Consider the following 12,612-nt stretch of genomic DNA (forward strand, 5'->3'; position numbering starts at 1 on the left):
GAAGCAATAGCTTTAGCAATGTAGCAAGTTATAAAATGTATCTACATCAACATTAGCATTTCTCTATATGACTTCCATATTCTATCGAAGGTACTAACTTCCATTGTTCCTGTCTGAAGGTTTATAATCTCAGTATTATCCTTTCCCTCACTCCACACATCCAGTAAGTTGGCAAATTTTGCTATTTCTACTTCTGTAATATCTTTCCCTTCTGACCTCTTTTCTTTACTCAGCAGGCCCTCATCACCTCTCATCTAGATGATTACAACAGCCTTAGTTCATATCCCTGCCTCAAGTTTCTCAATAATCTAGTTCATCCTACATGTTGCTGTCAAAGTAAAATTTTTAAGTGTAGACCTGTTCATGATATTCCTTAATGAGTTTCAGTGGCTTCTCTTCACCTCTAAGATAAAATGAAAACTTGTTTATTTAGCTTTTAAATCGCTCCACAATCTGGCCCTAACCTCTTTTTTTCTGCCCCATTGGACATTTACGTTCTTCCCTTTACCCTGTGATCAGCCAAACTGTCCTTGTCTCAGTTTTTCATAAAGCCACTTCTAAAGTCTCCCATCTCTTTGCCCTTGCACTGGCCGTCCCACCTGCTCTTAATGCACCCCTTTCTTCCCTCTACTTCACTTAGTTCTTCTCTTTAAGGTTATAAGTTTATTTTGGGTAGAGTTTGTTTTATTTTTTGTACCTGTGTCTGGGGCCCCAAGGACCTAATAAATGCTTGCTGATTGATTACCAACAAAACCCAGTAGGATCAGATAGAAAGAAAAATTTTGTTCATTATTATCTTTAGTATGCATAAAATATTTGGGATTCTACCTAATATGAAATATGCTGGAATTAGGGGAAAACAACTACAAACTCTTTAAAGAAACAAAGAAAGATCTAAATACTTGGTAAAATATTAATTACTAGTAAGTAGACCATGCCAGTATAATAAAAGACATAATAAAGGCAGCTCAGTGGCAGGGTGCTGGCTGTGGGGTCGGGAAGAATCACCTTCAGATTTCTCCTCAGGCACTTAATAGCTGTGTGTTCTAGAAAAGTCACTTACCCTCTCTCTGCCTTAGTTTCTTCATTTGTAAAATAGGCATAAAAATAGCACCTACCTCCCAAGATAATTGTGAGGATAAAATGAGATATTTGTAAAACATACAAATACTAGCTATTATTATTAAAAATGGCAATACTACCCACATTAATTTTTTAATTCAGTGCCATACCAACTAACAATAACTGACAGTTCATCTAGAGGGATTAAAAGGTTAGGAATCTCAAGGAAAATAATGAAAAATATTAAGAATGAAGAGAGCCTAGCTGTACTGCTAGATATCAAACTCCACTACAAAGTAGTAATCATTAAAACTATTTGGCACTGATTAAGAAAAAGGTTGATTAATCAAAAATAGTAGTACATGATCCAGAAGCAAATTAACATAGTTTTTGATACATACACATCTCCTTTGTCCTGGAGTATGGAGTAATGCTGCAGGGGAAACTAGAAACCAGTCTAGAACAAATTAGGTATGAAATGGGGTCACACCATATACTCAGGTAAGCTTTAAGTGAATGTATTGTTTAGATATAAGGCTCAGATAACAAACTGAAGCATCAAGGAAGGTGAAACTTTTTGCAACTAGATAGAAAACTGGTTAATGACCAAATAAGTGAGATAGAGGATCACAGAAGAGAAAGTGGTCAGTTTTGCTTACATGAAATTATATACATTTTGTACAAATATCATGTAGTTTATTAGAGGGCAAATAGTTAGAAGGAAAACATTTTTCAGCATTTTTCTCTGATAAAAGTTTCATATCCAAGTTAAATAAGAAAGGAATTCAAATATATAACAAGAGTTATTCTTTAGTAGAGAAATGATCCAGGGATATGAATCTGTAGTTCTTGTAGGAGAAATTCTAAGATCAGCATATATGTAAAAAAATGCTACTAATTACTATTAATCAGAGAAATGCAAATTGAAACAACCTCTGTGGTTCCACCTCATGCTTGTCAGTTTGACAATGTAAGAGGACAATAAGAGAAAATATTTATTGGAGGAGCAGTGGGAAAACTGGCACAATAATGTACTGTCGGTGGAACTATGAATTAATTAAGTTTTTCTTGAAAGCAACATGGAACTGTATCCCCCCAAAGTCACTAAACTTTGCAATGCCTTTGACCTTGAAATTCTGCTAAGAAACCTATTTCCTAAAGAGATCAAAGAAACAGGAAAGCGATCCATCCATACAAAATTTTTTGTTACAGTTCTTTTTGTTATGGCAAAGAAATGGAAGCTAAAGGAGTCCCCTTTAATTATAGAATTGTGACAATGTAATATTGTTTTTCCTAAGAAATGGTGGAAGTGATGGTTTCAGAGAAACCCGGGAAGATATAGATGAATTTATGCAGAATGAAATGTGAAGAACCCCACGTATATAATCCCAACATTATGTAGAAAAACAATTTTGTAAGACTTAAGAATTCTGATCAACTGTATGACTAACCAAGATTCTAGGGGACTCATGATGAAGCTTACTACCCACCTACTGATAGAAACATGGTAGATTAAATGTACAGAATGAAATTTGCACATTTTGGGCATGGCCAATGTGGAAATTTGTTTTCCTTGACTTTGATTATTTATTATAAAGTTTTTGGTTTTCTTTTTTTTTTTTAATTGGGGTAGTGGTGGGAGGAAGAGGTTAGATGGGGATAGAAATTACAAAAAAAGCAATAACAGGTAACATTTATATCACTTTAAGATTTGCAGAGTGCTTTGCATGTGTAATCACATTTGTTCCTCCCAATAACTTATGAGGTGTAGGTACTGTTATTATCTCCATTTTACAGATAAGAAGTTGAAGCTGAGACAGGAGAGAGAAGTCATTGGAGAATTAAGACAGAAGGAAATATAGACAGTCAGAACTGCTTTGAAGGAGTTGTGTGTTGAATTCAATATATACTTAAAGAAAAAGGAAGCTACACATAAGAATTTCAAATTTATATATATACTCTTTTTTTTTTAACTTGTTCTTATTTGTATACATAAATGCTTTTTTTATTTAGTGGTATTCTGAATAAAAAAAGCTAAATTTAAGACAAACAAAAACACTTTACAATCTGATTCCATTCTATTTTTCCTATTCAGTTGCAAATTACATGCTTGTTACCCTGTACATTTTAGCCGAGCTGACCTGTTCATACCTTATGTACAATATTAAGTCTCTCCCATCCATGCCTTTGCATAGGCTAGTCCTCTATTCCTAGAATGTTTTCTTTTCTCACTTATGCCTCATAAAGTCTGAACTTTCTCTCAGTTCAACTTTCTATCTTCTCTCTGGGCTTTCTTAATCTCCTAGTTATTACTGTCCTATCTGAAGTTACTTTATTAATTTTGCATCTTTTTTGTCTTTACTTATTGTTGAACATTGTATTCCTGTCCCCAACAGAATGTATGCCTCTTTAGGGCAGGGCCTTTTTACTTTTTGTTTGGTCACTTCCTAAAGCTATAGTGCTTGGCAAATAGCGAACAATAAATACTTGTTGAATCCAACTTTTATATTAGTCACTAGACATTTATTTAGTTCCTACTATGTGACAGGCCTGTGCTAAGTGTTGAAGATACAAACATGAAAAAGAAAGACAGCTCCTATCCTCAAATAGCTTGCAGTCTTATGAGGGAAGACAACACACAAAAAACATCTGAGCCTTGGGTATTCTTCTTAAAGGAAGATTCTAGGAGGAGCTCTTTGCTTTTAATGTTAAATATTGAAAGAATTGTGTGGACTGCAGAAATGGGTTGCACATAAATCTGTTTCTCTTTCAAATATAATTGGAGTAAATACTCTACTGCTAAAACGAAAACCAGTCATTGTAATCAATTCTTTGTTTTACTGTCAGTATTGGTCCTTACTTAAGAGATTCATCAATGAATATCATACTATCTTGTTTATAATGGTTTTGTGAATCTAAAATATATAAGATCGTAGATTGAAAGATGGAGGGGACTTTAACAGTCATCTAATCCAACCTTCTCATTTTACAAAGAAACAGGCACGGAAGGGTTAAGTGACTTGGTTGGGGTCATGCAGGTAATAAGAAAGCAGGGCAGGGGAGGCTGTTTGAATCTCTTATGTCTATTTTCCCCAAGGCTCTCTTCTGGTCACTGTTCTGTTCTATCTCTACACCCCTTCTCTTAGTGATCTTAATAGCTTCCAGGGTTCAATGATCATATCTATTTAGATGGCTCCCATGTCTTTATATCTAGCCCTAGTCTCTCTCCTGATGTAGCCCCAATATACATCACCAGCTCTTTGTTGGATATATATCATATGTCACATAGACATCTCAAACTCAGCATTTTCAAAACAACTCATTATCTTTTGCCACATGGTCCTCCTTTTCCCACAGATGACATGCTCCCTGGACTTCCCTATAGGAAGAGTGCTCCAACCTGGCTGACCTTCTTTCCCTTCCTGTCTCTGCTTCTGATTCTCTGGACTTAGACTTTAATACCATGCTCACTGCCAATAATTCCTATCCCCTCCCTGCTTTTCTTGATCCTTTTTGTGTATTGTATTCTTGATTATAATGTTAACTCCTTCATGGCAGGGACTGTTTTTTCTTTTTGCTTATATTTTGTCTTCCTAAAGCCTACTCATTAATAAGTGCTCTTTTCTTGGTTTGGCTTTTCTCTTTCTCCTCACCCGTGTCTTTTCAAACAAGTCCTTCATTTTTGTATTTAATGTTTTTAAGAAAGGTTTTAGGAGTGTTACATATTTATTATAATGAGGGTTAACAAGTCCTATTTTCACATCCACTAATCCTCCATCTACAAAAGAGATTTCCACATTTCCATTCATTTCAAATGAAAAAAACTAATTTATTTAAAAAAAAGCTAAAAAAAACCCCTTTTAATCTATTGGGAGAAGGGAGAAATGTAAAAAATATTTCAAATAAAGATAAAGCATGTTATGCACCAGACTCTCACTAGAACTTTTCACAGTATAGCAGAATTATAATCAGGCAAATCCATCTTGGTTTATGTCTAGAGTTGTTGAATTTATGGAAATTCCAACTGGCTCTATTTTGAGGTGTTTTTTTTTTAATCTATAAGATGAGCTAAGGGCATAGATCACCATTATCTTTAATATTAATGATGGAGTTTAGAATAAATGGTTCTTAAAATGTATTGTAGATACCTTATATGATGCATCTGTGCCTTACCACCAAAAGACAGTCTGATCTGTGATTTGGCCCTTCTGTTTTTCTGCTATTATTGTCTCTCTAATTTGGTGGATTTCATGAATATTTGCAGTGTATTAGCTTTTTCAATGTACATTAAAAAACAAAATCAAATATTAATTCAATCTTAGTGATAAATCCTAGGATAAAAAATTGTTAATTGCCTTTTTTTGTGAAGGAGATAGCTAAATAGTGCAGTGGATAGAGTAGTGGGCCCAATCAGAAAGACTTATTTTCAAAATTGGCCTCAGACACTTACTGACTGTGTGACCTTGAGGAAGTCATTTAACCTTAGTCTGCTTCACTTTTCTCAGCTATAAAATGGGGATTATAACACCTATCTTCTAAAATGGTTATGAGGATCAAATGAGATGCAATACTTTTACAGTTTTTAGTACAGTGCATATTAGTAGATACTTAATGAATGCTTGCTTTCCTTCCCTTTTCCTCTTAATAATGTTTATGATAATCACCCAGAGTAGGGTAATTAATTTTTCATTCTAAACCAGTGTCAGTTTCCTGTTTTTCTTTTGTGTTTATTTATAATTTGGAGCAAATATAAGAGGTATCTTTTATTTTAATGTGGGAAGAAAGTACCAACCCTTATGTTAATTGAGATCATTAACTTTCTGTCAGCCTTTTCTTGACTTAGTTTGATTAATACCCAAATTACCATAATAATGAACCATGTTAGGGGTTTCAGCTGTACTTAAATTGGGTAGTATATGTTGAATCATATGCACTTTTTAGGTAGGTTTATGACATTTCAAAGCTAAGTGAAATGGAATGTTTGCTACTTACTATGTCCCTTATCTATCTTAAAATTTTTATTACTTGTCAAGTTTACTTATAGCATTATTATTATTATTTATAGTCTTGCCCTTATTTTCATTCTTTTTTTCTTCTTTTTTTAGTGAGGCAATTGGGGTTAAGTGACTTGCCCTGAATCACACAGCTAGTGAGTGTTGTATGTCTGAGGCCGGATTTGAATTCAGGTCCTCCTGACTTCAGGGCCTGTGCTCTGTCCACTGGGCCACCTAACTGCCCTGCCTTATTTTCATTCTAACAAAAAGGTATGAGGTAGAAACAGAGGAAGTTTTCTTGAGTATCTCAATTGTGATATGTTGTCAGCCTTGTTTGTCTTAAGACTTTTGAGGTCCAAATCAAATGAGACTATCTGTGTAAAGTACAATATAAATATCAGTTATTATTATTATTACTCAATTGCAAAACTATTAATAGTTACAAAATTAAAATTGGTCTCAACTTTTTCCTTTCGTAATTTCATATTCCATAAAAATACTTCTTACAAGAAAAATTACATTAGGAATGAGGTGATGTAATTGCATATATATTTTGTGCTTCTGTGATACTGATAGGGAGAAGGAGGTGATAGTTCAGATAACTGTTTACAATTTATAATATATAGTAATTGGGAATTTGAAGTATGAGTCTTAAGCCCTTTAGTTTCAAGGGAAAAGAAGGATGAGTTTAGTGTAAGTACTATACTCCCAAACTAATACTAGTAATATCTCCCCCACAGGGTTTCCAAATTACAAATTCTATATTGCTAGACTGAAGGAAATTTGAAAGCAAATTGGGATAAGTAGTAAATGGCAGTTGTGGACTAGAATGTCAGTTAGCTTTTGACTTTACATACTTGCAATTTGCTATTGTCTTTAATAAATAACTTTCATCTCTCCTCCCTACCCCCCATAAAACCTCTGTTGACACTATATATAAAAGGGCTCAAAAATGCGAGTGTGGAGAGTGAAGTGAGTGTGTATTATACAAGGAAATAATAGTAATAATACTAACTAGCATTTTTATAGCACTTACAGCTTTGCAATGTACTTTATATGTTTTCTTATTTATCCCCATTTTACAGATGAGGAAACAGGTTTAGGAAGATTATTTGATCTGCTCAGAGTCAGGTATCTAATAAATGTCTGAGGCAGTTTTTAAACTCAGGTCTTCTTGACTCCAGGTCCAGTGCTGCCTGCATTTAACCACAGAGCTGTGTAAATATTTTTCTTCATTTTCTTATCAGAATCAGTCTCTATAGGAAATAAATACAAATATGGTATTTTTAGTCATATATATGGCATTTAAAATGGAATGTGTCAGTGTTTTAAGAATAAGAAATTATAGTTTTAGAAGTAGCAGCAAGGGGTTTAGTGAATAGAGCACTAGACCTGGAGTCAGGAAGATTTGAATTCAAATCTAGCCTTGGACTTGTACTAGCCATGTGACCCTGGACAAGTCACTTCACTGTTACCTGCCTCAGTTTCCTCATCTGTAAAATGGGGATAATATTAACACCTAATTCTCAGGGCTGTTGTGAGGATCAGTTTAGATAATATTTATAGAACACCTAACACGGTACCTGGCAGATAGTGGGTGATAAATAAATATTAATTATTTATATTAACTAATTATGAAAATGTAAAATAGGAAAAACAATAATTACTTTCCCTTATCACATTATATATGATGGGCATATGAAGAATTAACTGTAATAGTTACAGTTGAAGATTGAAACTTACTGTACTCTTAAATTATATTTGAGACAGTAAACATAAGGAGATTACTCCCCTCCCCCTTCACATTTTCATTCATGCTTTGACATCTTAGTTAATAGAAAAATCCATCACCAAATTTCCATCTTTTCCCCTTGGTCTATAGCCCAAACTTCTGATGTATATTCTTCATAATAATTTCTTTAGTGTGGTGTGTTTTCAAATATTTCACTGCAAAAGACTAGGAAATAAAAACTTCCTTTCAAGAGATTAATTGGTGCAAACATAATCTTGCATGCATAATATATTCAAAGGCTGTATTCAAAGAGAAGTTATAATTTGTGTTGGATTGCTGAAGGGACCACACAGATTTTATGTGGTTCTTTCATGACTGTGTGAGACACTGTGGATTCTTTTTTTCTTGAAGACTTATTATTTCTAGATGCAGGAAGTAAAAATCCTCAGTTTACCATGCTTCATTTATTTAAAGTTTTCTTTAATGGGCTTGACAGTATACTAGTATACTAGAATTTTTTACTCTATTGTTCATGTAAATTAATTTTTAGTCCCTTAGTTGCCACAAAGTTTTGAACACTGAGAAACTTAGTTTCCTAGAAGGAATAAAGGACTTTTCATTTAATATTTACCATGTCAGGTAGGTTTGAAGGGACCTTTGCCAATTTCTCCTTGACTTGAAGAAGATAACCTTTGTGGGCTTTGAAAATCAGTCAACTTAGAATGAATATACATAGGAAGGCTTCAATGAAGATGCAGAAGGAGCAGACTGGCAGAAAGAATGAAGTTGCCATGGAGTTTTATATTTTTTTTATGCTATGTGTAGCATCTTGAGCTATGTTTTAATCAGATCTAGGGTCCAGGTTATTTGTTACGTCTTATAAGAAATAAATAAAAAATAATTTTGAAGCACCTACTGTGTACCAGAAACTGTGCTGAGCACTATGTATACCAGGAAAAGTAAAAGCAGTCTTTTCCCTTAAGGAACTCACTCTCTGGCGGGGATACATCATGTAAATAACTAGGTAGTAACCTAGTTTGCAGTTTGTTATGTTGCAGGTCAACATAGGTGTTACAAAATTCTCAGTAAAATCATATTTATGTTTATGAAGGGAGAGAGGGGGAATAAACATTTTTGAAGCATCTACTATGTGTTAGGCACTATACTGAGTGCTTTATATCATTTCCATTTAAGCGATCTTTATCATTTTTACCTTGCAAAGATCCCCACCAATCAATCAGAAACATTTAGTGAGATTTTACTTTCTTATAAACTTGATGTTGGAAATTTTTCAGAGACATAGCTGCACCCTATGGGACATTACTGAAGTTGGCAGTGGAAGCTACTTCTGCTGCCAACCTCCCAGTCTTCTTTAGAAGGAAACTTACTAACTCGCTCTTTCCTATCTCTAGCTTTTGTGCCGTTAGAGAAGCAAAAGCAATAATATTGCCGGCATTCTTAGCCATGTCATGATGTGTCCTTTCAGTAGCTTTTCAGTCTTGTTTACCTGGTAGGGTGAAGAAGAGTCTTGTCTTCTGCTAGTAGTGTTTTTATGCTTTTGTAATTGCATTCCTTAGAGTAGATTTCTTAAATGCTTTTAGCATTTTTCAAGTTTAAGTTTCAGTGGACAGAGAAGAGATGACTTTTTTTTTTTCAGGGAGCTCAATTCTAGAATATTTTTGAAGGGACTATATATTTTAGTGATGTTTTGGCATTTTTTATAAAGAGGCTTATTGAAATTGCAAGTTTAATAGAGCCTAAAGTCAGGGTATAGTAGAACCTTAGCGTGTAGCAAGGTTGTTGATGATTTGATAAAAAGTACTTAACGTATCAGGGGCAGCTAGCTGGCCCAGTGGATAGAACACTGGGCTTGGAGTCAGAAAGAGCGGAGTTCAAAGGTGACCTCAGATACTTAGTAGCTGTGTGACCCCTGGCAAGTCATGTAACCCCTGTATGCCTAAAAGTGGAGAAGCAAATTGCAAAGCAGTCTAGTATCTTTGCCAAGAAAACCACAAGGACAATTAGTCCATGGGGTCACACAGAGTTGGACGTGAGTGAACAACAACAACTTAACATATCACAAACTTTATTGAAGACTAATCTTGGCTTAACATTTTTTTTTTATCTTTTAGGGTTTGAAAAACTAACCCTGTTTCTTTTCATTTACCTCAATAATCAGTGGTCAATAAGTTGTCAATAAATATTTATTAAGTATATGCCCGGCACTGTGCTAAGCCCTGAGGATATGACGAAATGAATGACATTCCTTCCCCTCAAGTAGCTCACAATGGAATATAATACATAAAAAGAAGCTGAAAATCTGGATGAAGGGGATGGGAGTTGGGGGCTGGGCATGATGAAGCCCTGTAGCAGGACTTGGGAATGATCTGAGAGTTATTTTCATCTTGAAGAATGATGAATTTCTGAAGGTCATGAAACCCAGGAAGTGTGCAGGGTAGGAAAGGATGAGGTGAATACCTTGGTTGCCCTTCTCAGACAGAAGGTCTTGGAGGAGTACATTATAGAAAAAGTCTTTTTACAAATAACCAGTTGTACATTTTCCCATGTTTTTTAAGTTAAGAAGCTAGGTTTAGTATTGCTATGTTTACTTATGATTAATTGATCAATGCTAATGCTGGGAAAAATTGTACAGTGATAGGTTGTTTCCCTTTGGGGTCCTCTTCTCCCCCTCTCTTCTCTGTATCCTTATCCTTCATTACTTTCAAGCTACTGGGTATGTAAGAGATTAAATTCACATTTCAGTACAGTTCAGTCCATTAAGAATTTTTTAGATACCTACTCTGTGCAGTGCACTATGGGTGCAAAGACAAAGTGAACAACAGTTCTGCTTTCAGTGGGTTTACATTCTCTTGAGGGTATTTTTTGGATAAACATGTAAAACAGGTAAGTTTGTATATTCATTTAAGTTCAACAAACATTAAGTGATTTACATGTTCTGGAGTTACATATTAGGTATTGGGGATACAAAAAAAAAAAACAAAAACAAAAAACAGGCAGGGTAGACAAAACCTCCCCTTAAATAACTCATGTTCTCTCTTAGGAGGATGTTCAGATAATAGAATTTGTACAAAAATAAATAAACATAAATTATAGACCAAATGAGTTGTTCAGTCTCTTTCTTATTCATTCTCAATGTGTGAATTAAATGACCCAAAGGTAGTTAGAGGAACATAAACTTTTCCAAAATTTTAAAACCTCTGGTTTATTTTGTGTTAGGTTTAACTCTGAAATTTAGTGTCTTTCCCTCCCTTTAGAAATAGTCATTCTCATCATTGACACAGGCTATTAATCTTTGGTTCTCGCCTTTCCTTTGGAATTTGCCTTCATAGAAAAATAAGTTGGGGGTACAGGCAAGGTAGGGAAGTTCAGAGAAAGTATTTTTTTGGGGTCCTTAGAAGTATATAATAGTTAACTGGGTATAGTGGTGAATGCCTGTAGTTCTGGTTCCTGGGGAGGTTGAACCTGGTGAATCACCTGAGCTTGGGAGTTCTGAGTTATGAGAGATCTAAAAGCCCAATGGGTGTTGGTACTAAGCTGACTTAGTATGACTTCAATATGATGGATGACCTGGGGCCTGGGGGCTACCAGTCTGCCCAAGGAGGTGTGAACTGGCCAAACTTGGTAACAGAGCTGGTTAAAGCTTCTGTGGTGATCTGTTAATGGGATTGGGTTGGTGAGTGGCTGCTATGCTTCCAACCTGGCTAAGATAAGGAGACCTGGTCTCTTCCTTACCTCAACATCCCCCCTCTACCCCCCAAGAAACAGTATGTCACAGTCCCATTAAGTTTTCTTTACTGGATGTTTTAGCCATTTTTCTACCTTTTTTAGTTAAACAACAGGCAGTATGGTATAGTGGGTAGAGACCCAGACTTGGAAGCCAGTGAGACATTAGTTCAGGGCCAATGTCTGATGCATACTGGCTCTGCAACCATGAGCAAACCACTTAACCTCTTAGTAACCACCAAGCAACTCTAATTCTAAGAGTTATAGCACACAGTTGCAAGGTGCAGGGGGAAGTCCTGAATTTGGAGTCAGAGGACCTGGGTTTGAATCCAAGATCCATGATTGACTACCTGTGTGACTCTGCACAAGTTACTTCACTTCCTTTGGCTTCAGTTTCCTTATTTGTAAAATGAGAAGTTTGGCCTAGATGATCTCAGAGTTACCTTCCAGCTTTAAATCTTTGATCTATTCCTAATCATGCTTCCAGTTCTTTCCAATGCCTCCCCTAGACAGCTGCCACAATAATATTTTTTCATATACATAATATCTTTTTAAAATTTTTTAAAAAATTAATGTATTTTGAATTATCAACAATCACTTCCATAAGCTTTTGAGTTTTAAATTTTTCTCCCCCTCTCTCCCCACCTCCCTCCCCAAGATGGCATGCAATCTGATATAGGCTATACATATACATTGCTATTAAACATATTTTCACATTAGTGATGTTGTAAGTAAGAATTAGAACCAATAGGAGGAACCACCAGAAAGAGGAAACAAAACACAACAGAGGAAAAAAAATAGCAAATAGTATGCTTTGATCTACATTCAACCTCCATAGTTCTTTCTTTGGATGTGGATAGCATTTTCCATCATGAGGCTGTTGGAGATGTCTTAGATCCTTGTATCACTGAGAAGGGTTAAGTCTATCAATATTAGTCATTGCATAATGTGGCTGTTACTGTGTACAGTGTTCTCCTGGTTCTCCTTATTTCACTCAGCATCAGACCATACAAGTCTTTCCAGGTTTTTCTGAAGTCAGCCTGTTCATCATTTCTTACAGCACAATAGTATTCCATTACA

The 12,612-nt window shown here is 35.2% G+C and overlaps 1 protein-coding gene across 5 annotated transcripts in view; it reads left to right on the forward strand.

Moving 5' to 3' along the window:
• Positions 1 to 12,612, forward strand: part of SUPT3H (SPT3 homolog, SAGA and STAGA complex component) — a 663,195-nt gene that overhangs the window by 102,999 nt on the left and 547,584 nt on the right. The gene's annotated exons all lie outside the window — the stretch shown is intronic.

The sequence above is a fragment of the Vombatus ursinus genome, unplaced genomic scaffold (genome assembly GCF_900497805.2).
Source record: "Vombatus ursinus unplaced genomic scaffold, bare-nosed wombat genome assembly UNPS02014826.1, whole genome shotgun sequence".
Taxonomy (NCBI): Eukaryota; Metazoa; Chordata; class Mammalia; order Diprotodontia; family Vombatidae; genus Vombatus; species Vombatus ursinus.